This window comes from Schistocerca americana, chromosome X (genome assembly GCF_021461395.2).
Source record: "Schistocerca americana isolate TAMUIC-IGC-003095 chromosome X, iqSchAmer2.1, whole genome shotgun sequence".
Classification (NCBI taxonomy): Eukaryota; Metazoa; Arthropoda; class Insecta; order Orthoptera; family Acrididae; genus Schistocerca; species Schistocerca americana.
The window spans coordinates 954,333,594-954,346,338 of NC_060130.1; the positions used below are offsets into that span (position 1 = coordinate 954,333,594).

The window sequence follows — 12,745 nt, forward strand, 5'->3', positions numbered from 1 at the left end:
ATCTTCAATGCACCATATAAAGTTAACACATATCAGTCGTTATTTTGCATCGTCCCTCTTGGACTATGCACGTCAAGAGATCAAACTGCACTCTTTTTTAATTAAGTTGTTAATTGGCTGATTTATTCAGGATAAAGAGCTTCAAAAATTGAGCAAGTCAATAACGCATTGATCCACCTCTAGGCCTTATACAAGGAGTTATCTGGCTTGGCACTGATTGGCAGGGTTCTTGGACGTTTTTCTCAAGGATATCGTGCCAAATTCTGTCCAATTGGTGCGTTTGGTTCTTAAAATCCCAAGCTGGTTGGAGGGCCTCGCTCATAATGCTCCAAACGTACTCAATTGGGAGAGATCCGGTGACCTTGCTGGCCAAGTTAGAGTTTGGCAATCACGAAGACAAGCAATGGAAACTCCCGCCGTGTGTAGGTGTGCATTATCTTGCTGAAATGTAAGCCCAGGATCGCTTGATATGAAGGGCAGCAAAACGGGGCGTAGAAATTCGTCGAAGTAGCGCTATGCTCTAAGGACGCCACGCATGACAACCAAAGGGTCCTGCTACGAAAATAAATGGCGCCCCACGCCACCACTCCTGGTTGTCGGGCTGTATGGCAGGTGACAGTCAGGCTGGCATCCCACCACTGTCTCCAGACATGCCTTCTGCCCGGAGTCTCCCTGACTGGAGTAGATTTGTCTTCGGTGATGAGCCCCACCTCGAACTGAGCCCGATGACCAGTGAAGACGTGTCTGGAGACGCCCCGGACCAGTAGGATACCAACCTGACTCTAGCCCGCCATACGTCCTGACAGCCAGTAATTATAGTCCGGGGCTCCATTTCTTTTCATAACAGAACCCCTTTGTTTGTCCCAGCACAGCGGTACGTCGATGATATTCTACGCCCCGATTTGTTGTCCTTCATGGCAAGCCATCCTGGGCTTACATTTCAGCAAGATAACGCCCTCCAGCACATGGCGAGAGTTTCTACTGCTGGATTGAAAAATTAAAAAATATCAATTATTCTTCTAAATGTATCGATATTTTTGAAAAAATGGTCCTCTCGATCTTCTCATAGGATGGCCCTACAGTAACGGTTTTAAGCTTATTTTCTTCGCTGAAATAATTTTTACGCCTTTTAATTAAAAGTGAACATAAAAAAAGACTTCGAAAAACTTGCACCTCTGTTGGGCTCTTTTTTTTTAACTATCTCAGTTTTTATTTTATGAAAATAAATTTTAAAGAAAGAAATTGCTGTAAAAATGTCAACTTCCTTTCTCTAAAATTTATTTTCATAAAATAAAAATTGAGTTAGTTATTTTAAAAAACTGTTTCCTGTGGTTTATCACCAATAACGTAATAGAACAGTCAATATTTTCTTCGCCTTTATATTCCTAAACGTCTCCGATACACTGTGAATTGAAGCGTTAAGAAAACCGGGAAGATTTTATTTTAGGTCCAGGATCTGAGTCCAACCTTGTGTTTTAAATGTGTCCGTACACAGCGGGTCCAATATAGTGATAAGATTAAATGACTGAAACAACTACATTCTAGACATGAGCCCATCAGTCTACAAAGGAAATGGTTTACAAAACACTTGTGGACCCATACTACAATATTTCTCAAGTGTCGTATCGAACGTATGCAAGAAAGGGCAGCTCGAATGTTCACAGGTTTGTCTGACCCGAGGGAGAGCACCACGGAAATACAAAATCTGAATTGCCGAAGCCTGAAGGTAGATGGCAACCATCCCTCGAAGAACTACTTACAAAGTTTAAATACCGGTATTATGCGACGAAACTAGGACTACTCTACAGCCTAATACCTATCACTTCAGTAGCGACCGCAAAGACAGTAGTAGACTAATTACAGCGTGCAGGAGGGCTTTTAATCAAGCATTATTTCGGCGCTCCGAATGCGAATGGAATGGGAAGAAATCCAAATAAGTGGCACATAGGAACCACCGTTCGCCATGCATTCCATAATAGATTTCATAGTAGAAATGTAGATGTAGAATTATGTTATCGTTGCTTTTGTGAAATAACACAGTGGTATTATGGGTAATGCAGTTGTTAACAGCGCAGCCAAAGAAGTTATTGCCGTAACGGGCATATCTCGTAATTTCCAACTAGGGATTACAGGTATGTCCCATTTAAGGCATCATAAAAATAGCAACGGGAACTGGAGCCCATGCAAGACACAAAGACAACAAGTGTGCCATAACACGCCAACGGCCTCGCCGCAGTGGTAACACCGGTTTTCCTCAGATCACCGAAGTTAAGCGCTGTCGGGCTTGGCTAGTACTTGGATGGGTTACCGTCCGGGTATGCCGAGTGCTGTTGCCAAGCGGGTTGCACTCAGCCCTTATGAGGCCAATTGAGGAGCTACTTGATCGAGGTGTAGCGGCACGGGTCACGAAAATTAATAACGGCCGGGAGTGTGATGACCACATGACCTCCGTATCCGCATCAGGTGACGCCTAGGGGCTAAGGATGACACGGCGGCCGGTGGGTACCGCTAGGCCTTCCAGGCCTGTTCCGACGGTGTTATTGTTTGTTTGTGCAATAATATACCCGGAGTTTCGTCATCCATGAAATCCAATAGACTCGCAATCCGGCCGAACTGACAACTTTAATAATTAGCATCAAATTTAATCTCGGACGTTTTCGCGGACATGTGTACTGGATGTGTGATGTCACCGCCAGACACCACACTTGCTAGGTGGTAGCCTTTAAATCGGCCGCGGTCCGTTAGTATACGTCGGACCCGCGTGTCGTCACTATCCGTGATTGCAGACCGAGCGCCGCCACACGGCAGGTCTAGTCTAGAGAGACTCCCTAGCACTCGCCCCAGTTGGACAGCCGACTTTGCTAGCGATGGTTCACTGTCTACATACGCTCTCATTTGCAGAGACGACAGTTTAGCATAGCCTTCAGCTGCGTCATTTGCTACGACCTAGCAAGGCGCCATATTCAGTTACTATGAATGTATTCTGAACAGATAATATTGTGAATCATGTACCGTCAAGAACGACGTTCATCATTAATGGATTAAAGTTAAGTATCAAACTAATTACGTCTGCTTTCTGAATTCTAATTCCTTGTCATGTTCCAGACCTCACGTCAGTATAGTTCTTCTCTCTTCACGCCAGCCTGCGTGAGCTAAAACGCGTGCATTTCGGCCTCCACTAGTAATACGGTGTTGGTTCTTCTGCCAACACAACAGGATGCATACTCTTTTCTGTTCTTGTGGAGTAAAGGAGGAAGCAAACTGTGTTTTGTTTAGATGCTCCAGTCTGCACGAAACTGCAGTAATGATCTTGCGCGAATTTACACAGTTTGGACACCTTTTTTCCAACCTAACAAAGCTCGCAGGGTCGCAAAACTAACTGCACACTCTTCAGATTAACTGTTGTACCAACACAATGCATCCAACGTGCTTAAAACCGTACCGTAACAATAATTATCTGTAACAAATCAAGCAAATGTACAGAGTGTCCCAGTTGGAGTGGTCAGCATTCAGGGCTATGACAGGAACTATCATTCGAAGCAAAAATGTCTTTACGGCAAACTCTTTGCGTTCCACATTTGCAGTCGAGGGGTCAGTGGATTATAAAGCACATATTTTGATTCACTTACTACAAAAAGCACAAAGGGCTGTAATTTCGACCGCTGACTCAAGATGAAAGTTAAACATACCATGGACTAGAACACTAAGAAGGTTGAACAAAGAAGCAAGAAACAAACGGAAATGTTATCAAAGAGCGACTACAGAAAGGGACAGAGATATCAGGCTCATACAGTTCAGGGAAGAAAAACAACGCTACAAACAAGAGTTACAAAAAAACACGAGAAGAACATTGAAACACACACGTGCAGAAACAGCTACAAACCAACATTTAGGGGGGGGGGGGGGGGGGGGACCCTTGAAAATACAAAAGGAGCCACTAGTTTTAGCAACGTTGAGACGAGATGACGGTACCGTGACAAAGGAATGGAGAAGATCTGCTGGTGACCTAATGGGAACATCGTGCGGCAAGGGAAGAGATGTGCCCTGGTAAGGCTGTCAGGAGCTTTCAACATCACGTCAGTGCAATCACTCTACGTGGTGCTTCGAACCTTCCCTATCGACATAACCATTCGGTTTTGGGCTGGAATGTACTGGCTGAGGAGAAGGAGACAGGATATGTTAGTCGAGGTTCCGGACACGACATAACCAAAAACACCAACTCGTTAAATGGCGAATGGATACCTGGCAAAGGGGATAGGAGTTAAGCGATAAGGCCCTTACCCTGCGCACTTACACCGCGTAGGCCGCAGCGAGAGTGCTGCTTGTGCATGTGGGGAACATGGATCCCCAAGCCACATACTTTTTTACTGTCACCGATACAGAACAGCACGCCAGACACCAGAGCAGTACGACAATGACTTGGCTCAAATGCCTCTGAGCACTATGGGACTGAACATCTGAGGTCATCAGTCCCCTAGAACTTAGAACTACTTAAACCTAACCAACCTAAGGACACCACACACATCCATGCCCCAGGCAGACTTAAGCGCCTAGAACCTAGACAATGACTTGATACGGGCATTAAGAGACAAGGACGAGTGAGAGATAATAGAATCGCTGATGATTTCTCAAGGACATTACATGACGAATACAGATGGATACGGTCATATAACAGAGCTAATTTGATTAGAATTTTGTTAGGATGAGATGGTTTAGGTTTGGTTTCTTATTGTTTAGTTATTTATTACCAAAATGTGAAATCTTATAGTGCTGGTATATTAACTGCACTTTCTAATCGTATTGGTGATGTTGCTATTTTAATTTCTATTGCTTGAATATTAAATTTTGGTGGTTGGAATTATATTTACTATTATGATTTTATTTCGAATTTTTTTGAAATAAAGCTTATTACTATATTAATTGTTTTGGCAGCTATAACTAAGAGAGCTCAAATTCCCTTTTCTTCTTGACTTCCTGCTGCCCCTACTCCTGTTTCTGCTTTAGTTCATTCTTCTACTCTTGTTACTGCTGGAGTTTATTTATTAATTCGTTTCAGACCAATATTAGATACTTATAATTGTGGTTGATTTTTACTTTTCTTTCTTTGTTTATATTAATTATTGTTTTTCTTATTGAGTTTGATTATGATTATTTCTTTCCTGTTATTTTTTTAGTTTTTTCTGTTTGTGAAGGTGCTTTGGGTCTTTCTATTTTAGTTTCAATAATTCGTTCTCATGGTAATGATTTTTTAAATTCTTTTGGACTGTCTTTATGTTAAAGTATTTATTACTGCACTAATCAGCCATATTAGAATCTAGAAATTAATGGTAATTCTGAGTAACTGTGTTCTGCAGGTGGGTTATTTTGTAGCCATTCTGTTGATCTTATTATATTAGCTCTAAATATAATTCATTCCTACTAGGACAAAAAATGGTTCAAATGGCTCTGAGCACTATGGGACTTAACTTCTGAGGTCATCAGTCACCTAGAACTTAGAACTACTTAAACCTAACTAATGTAAGGACATCACACACAGCCATGCCCGAGGCAGGATTCGAACCTGCGACCGTAGCGATCGCGCGGTTCCAGACTGAAGCGCCTAGAACCGCTCGGCCACAGCGACCGGCCCTACTAGAACACCCTGTACCATTTATAAGATTAAGGTAGCTGTATATCGTAAGCTACAAGCCAAAAAATAAACTAAAACGTTTAAGAGGCTTAAGTGTTGAGTATCGTGAAGTCGTCAGCATGCTGACGGTAGGAAGGTTAGAGTTCAGCGTGTCATCGGTGTGGAGGTGATCAGTGGCAGCGGACAGAAATGGCCAGAGTCTGCCACAAGTAGCTGCACTTTGTTTCGCAGAGAGCAAGAAAAGCTATCCGCCTGATCAGTGTAAGAATTTTCTCAATGCAGCCGGCAGCGGCAAGTTGTGCAGGAGAGCCACCCTTTCGTTTCTGAGATTCCTGCCCACCCTCGCGTCCCCTTCACTTCCGTCGAGGAACCGCATAACGAAGCGGCTATCACCACCCCCTTATTTCACGAAAGACGTTGACTGCAATCGCCAGTATTCTCTGCAGGGGAAATGCGCCAACTATATTTCCCCCATTAGTACTTTCTGCCGAAACCGTAGAAGTGATACTCGTATGAAAGGCAAAAATTAACCAGACATCCGTAGTCAACTGCTTATGTGTAGCTCTTTATGATCATCACCCTCATTTGCCCTCGAGAGCACCGCATACGTTAAACTCCTACCAAAAAGTTTCACGAAATGAGGGACGCCGTTGCGTTTATTTTCATGGTTTCGTTCTGTTGCGCGTTAAAATGTGCTCCTCCATTTCAGGTAGCCTACTCTGGCAGTCTACAGGCGCTGTATCTTACCCTAGAGGTAGACGTAACAGCTCTCGAACCAGCCATAACGTGTATTTGAGCATACCACCTTCGCGTATTAAAGAAAGCTGTTATGATGAAAACGAAAAGAGCCACTTCCAATCCACACAGGGTATGACGTCCCTCAGTACATTTCCCGGATTCTGTTCTTTAATATTTTGTCCTTTTTTCTCTTACAGTAGTTCATTAACGTTTTGGAGAGTCTACATCGCGTGTTACAAGTGATGTTAGGCTCCGTCATTCACATCTCGTATTATGAGATGCAGGCCACTGTTGTGACTTCAACGAATGCTGTATGTGGTAGCAATTCGTATTTTGTAAGATAAAGCTGCCATCAGCCCGAAGATTGGTGTGAACGCAACAGCTCTATACTAGGCACAGGTCTACTGGCTGCGGTATGCCGGTGCCTCCTTATGACTTAACCAGTCAGTTGTAGAGGGACTTACATTTTAATGTGAACTGTGAACCACGGTACAACTCGCCGTTTTTAACATTAACTTATCATTACCAGAGTATTTAGTATTTTATTGCTGCAATTTGCTTTAACCTAATAACTACTTTTCTTCAGTGGGCCATAGTGTTTCACATTTGTTCATACAGGGTGGTCAGAAACAGTCTGAAAAGCTTGTAAGGGTATTGCATGGTAGTTTGTGCTGAGAAATAATGTTTAAGAGAAAACTTCAAAACGTTCCGCCGTTTTCAAGTTAATTAACTTTTAAGTCGGGCAGCAGTCAGGCCGTTACGCGCGCAAGTTCAAGCTGCTCCCAAGTGAGGGTGTCGCCCAACGTGTACTTTGTTTGGTTTCCTAAAACCAGACAAGAGAGCGATACAAAAATTGGACGTGGAACGGTAGTATGGATCGATCCCGAGCCAAACGGAGAGCAGTCCTGTGCGTTGTCACCCACGTTGTGAGAACAACTGACACTAATTACGGTTGAATTTTCTCGCGCAACTGTCTGATTGGCCAACTTAAATGCCAATTAACTAGGAAACAAAGCAACGTATCGATTTTTTTTTACAATTATTTCTTAGTGCAACCTACCCTGCAAAACCCTTACAAACTTTCCAGCCTGTTTCTAGTCACTCAGTACAAATCACGAACACATGATCAATAATCAGTACCTGGCGCAGTTATTTGTACAGTTTCGTAAATAAATACTGAAATAAATGCAAAAATGTAGGTAATAAAATATTTAATACTTAATGGTTCAAATGGCCCTGAGCACTATGGGACTGAACATCTGAGGTCATCAGTCCCCTAGGACTTAGAACTACTTAAGCCTAACTATCCTAAGGACATCACACACATCCATGCCCGCGCCAGGATTCGAACCTGCGACCGTAGCAGTCGCGCGGTTCCGGACTGAAGCGCCTATAACCGCTCGGCCACAGTGGCCGGCCACCACTTAATGATAAAAGAAAATATTATTTAAAAATTAAAGAATTATCAAATATTAATTGTTACTCTGTTTTAAAATCTATGCACAGCCCGCTGGTTTAGTGAGTGTCACTGGCACATTCGTGTTGCCGAGTAATTATCGAGGCTTGTGAGCGGCCCTGTGGTTCACTACGACGCAAAAAGGAAAGTTAAAAATAAAGATTTTTCGAGATAGTCTGTGATGCTGTTCACATGCTGTCAGAGAGCTAGTTTTCTAGTTAAACTATCTGGAGAATGGACCAGAGAATCCTCTGTTGTGAACACTTGGACACTGACATACGATTTGTCCTTGGGTCCCTAACACTCAACAATCGCTGTTTCCTCTCTGTCGTCGCTGAATTCGTGTAGAGGCTACAGCCAGCCACCATTCTCGAAGGCAAATATTAGACGTCGGCGCTAAAGGGGAAGACTATTTGTGCCAAAATGTTTTCAGGGCTGTATACATTTCTGATTAATGGTCGGACATACCTCTGCACAAAGTAACAGAGGAAGGCTTTTTTAATTGCGAACTGCTTTTTTTCTATTTTTGTAACTGCGCTATTATACTGTATTATGTAGGACTTGCATAAATGCTGAAATCCGACAAGGGCTGAATGTGGCAGATATTTGACAGAATAAAAGGTAGAAACATAGCTTTTCACTCAAGAGAAGGTGCGGGTCGAGGGCAGCTCATATACGCTGCTAGCCATTAAAACCTAAACAGCAGGAAAGCTAGAAAGTAACAAAAATGTACTTATTTGAACATTTTTCGGGTATCCGACCGGGTAGCGTCGTAATTTCTCAACAATATTTCGGCAGACGTACACGCTGCCATTTTCAGGTGGTTCCTGACGAATGCTGTGCTGTTCCTCTCGGCGACCTATATATACTAGCTGTTACCCCCTCCACCGTTCCTCTCCTGGAGTCTTCGGTGCGGCCGGCGCGGCGGCTACTGGAGGTTGTGGGGGAAGCGGCGCCTGGGTCTGAACTGGGGTCTGCAGTCTCCCTGCTGCCGCCGTCGGGGGCGGTCATCGATCTCTGGGACCGCATCTTTCTCTCCAGACTGAGTGCAGGGTTCCAAGCCTGAATAAGTTGAAGGCCGCTGTCTTTATTAATTAGATCGTCCTGTAGTCGGATTTCGATGGCCTCTTTAGTAAAGCAATCCCAGAAGTAGGAGGATTGACAGTAGTTTTTTCATAGTCCATAGTATGGCCAGTCTTTATACAATGGTCAGCCACGGCTGATTTAGTGGCCTGGCGTAATTCGGTATGGCGCTTGTGTTCGCGGCACCTCTCTTCAACAGTGCGGACTGTCTCCCCAATGTATGATTTTCCGCACTGACAGCGAATTTGATAAACGCCTGGTTTTCGAAGGCCTAGGTCATCTTTCACTGAACCCAGTAGAGTCAAGGTTTTTGTAGGGGATCGGTATACACATTTCACATTGTGTTTCCCCAGGATTCTACCGATTTTTCTTGAGGTGTTTCCTACAAACGGAATGCACGCTAATGACTTGTGTTCTTCTGTTTCTTCTTCTTCTTGTTCTCTTGGCGCAGTCTGTCTGAGTGCGTGTCTTATTTGCTTCTGGTTGTACCCATTTTTCCGAAATGTTGTCTCTAGGTGTTGCAGTTCTGCTGGAAGGCTCTCCTGGTCACAGATCGATCGTGCCCTGTGAACAAGTGTGAGCAAAACGCCTTCACGCTGGGAGTTGTGGTAGCAACTGAAGGCATTTAGGTACAAATCGGTGTGTGTAGGTTTTCTGTATACACTGTGTCCCACCTTGCCGTCAGGTTCCCGTTTCACCAGGACGTCAAGAAACGGTAGGGCACCATCCTGCTCAACCTCCATCGTAAACTGTATGTTGGAGTGCAGCGAGTTGAGGTGTTCGAGAAATTCATTTAAGCTGTTCCGTTCATGTGGCAAAACAACGAACGTGTCATCCACGTAGCGGAAAAAACAAGTTGGTTTTTGTGTGGCTTGTTCTAGTGCCTTCTCCTGGAAATTCCCCATAAAAAAGTTGGCTACAACCGGTGAAAGTGGGCATCCCATGGCGACGCCATCTGTCTGTTCCTAATAATTTCCGTCGAACAGGAAGTATGTTGAGGTGAGCACGAACTCTAAGAGCCTTGTTAGGTTGTTGTCGAGTTTCTTGCTTATCAGATCGATGGAGTCTTTCAGTGATACCCTAGTGAAGAGGGACACTACGTCGAAGCTCACTAACAAGTCGCTATCCTGGAGCCGAAGTTCTTGTATACGTTGCACAAAGTGGATGGAATTGCGGATGTCGTGTTCGTATTTTCCCACAAATGGACTAAGGAGACCCGTCAGGTGTTGGGCCAGTTCATAGGTTGCTGCTCCTATGTTGCTGGCTATTGGACGCATAGGTGTCCCATCCTTGTGGACCTTTGGTAGCCCATACAGTCGTGGCGGTGCAGCCGCTCGTGGTCGAAGTTTATTGATAGTTTTTCCATCCAAGGTACTGCGAAGAACTTCAACGTTTCTTCTTTGAAGGCGACTTGCCGGGTCTCATTCTATCCTTCTGTACGCTGCGTCATCGAGAAGTTCGTACATTTTTCTCTTATATTCTGAGTGCAGGAGCAGTACTGTAGCATTGCCTTTGTCAGCAGGCAAGACCTCCAACTCAGGATCGCTGCGTAACTCGCGGATGGCCGCTTTCTCCTCCTTCGAGATATTCTGTTTCAGTGGTGCGGCCCTGGTGAGCGCACGGCACGTTTCACGACGTATTTCTTCTGCTTCATTGGCCGACAGAGTGTAAGTGGCCTGCTCCACACTGCTTATAATGTCCACAATCGGTAGAGATATCGAGGTCGGGGCGAAGTTGAGTCCTTTCTCAAGCACCGACCTTGCTCCAGCGTCAGCCCATTCTCATGATATGGGAGATAGAACTGAAGACATCCTGAGATTTACTTAGTGTGCATATGCAGTATAATAGGAAGGATACATAATTATGTTTGTAAATGATTTGGGAGTGTACAACGGGCGACATTTAAAACAGAGCCTCTGGCAGGAATAGCGACTCTAACCAGACGAGGCATCGACATGGATATGTCATTCCATGCAACTTTTATTCTATGCCTGAGTTCATCAATCACAGCGGCTGGTTAGCGGCGGCTTGCCAACCTCACGGTAATTCATAACTAGATGTTCTGTAAAGTTGAGAGGTCTGGAGAACATGCTGACCAGGGAAATAACCGAATATGTCGAGATATAAGAAGAAAACACAGGCAACATACGACTTCGCGTTTTCTCGCCGGAAGATAACGTCGCGGAGGCATCGAAGATAGAGCATAGTTACCGACCTTAACGTCAGAAATTGAGAGCCTGCTGTAAAATGAACTGCAAAATGGGCCAATGCTTATCCTGTTGTGTACCAATGGCACTCCATACCATTACGCCAGGTGCTGAGCATATACAGGGTGAGTCAGTAAGTATTGCCACCCAGAATAACTCCGAAAGTATGTTAGTAGCTGAAAAGTTTGTGGGACAAATGTTGCATGGGACAACGGGAGCTATACTATGACGTTGGTTTTTTGTTGCTAGGTGGGTTCAAATGGCTCTGAGCACTATGGGACTTAACTGCTGTGGTCATCAGTCCCCTAGAACTTAGAACTACTTAAACCTAACTAACCTAAGGACATCACACACATCCATGCACGAGGCAGGATTCGAACCTGCGACCGTAGCGGTCGCGCGGTTCTAGACTGTAGCGCCTAGAACCGCTCGGCCACGTTGGCCGGCTGCTAGGTGGGGTCGCGTCAGAGATATGAAGGTCAATGTTGTTTTTTTTAAATGGCATGCTATAGTTTGGTACCTATTTTCTGATAGCAGCTATCGAGACGAATCCAGTTATGTGTAACAGTAAGGTCTTTGAAGGTCAACGAAGGTCAAAAAGATGGCTTGAACGTCCATTTACAGAAGGTGTTCGAAGTGATGACCATTGGTATCAGTGCAGTGCTGCCATCTTCTGATCATTGATTGAGTGGTATTCCTTACCACTGTGGCACTTATCGAAGCACGTGCTCTGACAATTCTCTCTTGTACATCGTGCAAATAGTAAATATTCGCCGAATACGGCGTATCCATCTAACGTGCCATTGACACGTAAACACCATTCGACGGTTTCGCAGTACAACACTATTAGGAACTATAAGACTAGTATCGTCGAATGAAGCGAATATGAATGATGTATTCCTTCGAAGAACAAGTCGATATGCTTCCCATTTACGGAGAATGCCGACGAAATTCAGTGAGAGCTAGAGACTCATACACGCTGAAACATATCCTCAACGTACTCACCCTACACGTCGTACATTTAAATATGTGTATGATAAACTGATAACATCTGGTTCTTTAACGCATCGGAAACATATCGGGCAAGGAAAAGTTACTAACGAGGAAACGGAATTTGGTACTCTTGCCACTGTGGTTCGAGATCCTTTTGTTATTTCGCGTCAAATCGCAAGGAAATCTGGTATGAGCCAGAGTAATGTTGTTCGTGTTCTGCATCGCCATAAATATTATCCTTACCATATCAGTCTCCACCACGAATTAATTGGTACGGACTGTATGACTCGCATTGAATTCTGCCGATGGGCTCAACTTCAGATTCAGAGGGATGACGCATTTATTAATTTGCTTTTATTTACTGACAAGGCTACATTCACGAACCATGGAAATGTTAATTTGCATAACATGCATTACTGGGCAACTGAAAATCCATGTTGGCTGCGGCAAGTTGCACACCAGAAACCGTGGTCGGTGAATGTATGGTATGGGATTCTGGAGGACAGAATTATAGGCCCCAAATTCATCGAAGGAAATCTTACTGGTAGGAAATACACCACATTCCTGCAAGAAACATTAGGTCTGTTATTGGAAGAAATACCTTTGGGAACAAGGAACGGAATGTAGTATCAACACGAT

The 12,745-nt window shown here is 44.2% G+C and overlaps 1 pseudogene; it reads left to right on the forward strand.

The window, feature by feature from the left end:
* Positions 1–2,217: 2,217 nt before the first annotated feature.
* On the forward strand, positions 2,218–2,336 carry LOC124557167 (annotated as a pseudogene).
* The last annotated feature ends 10,409 nt before the right edge of the window (positions 2,337–12,745 follow it).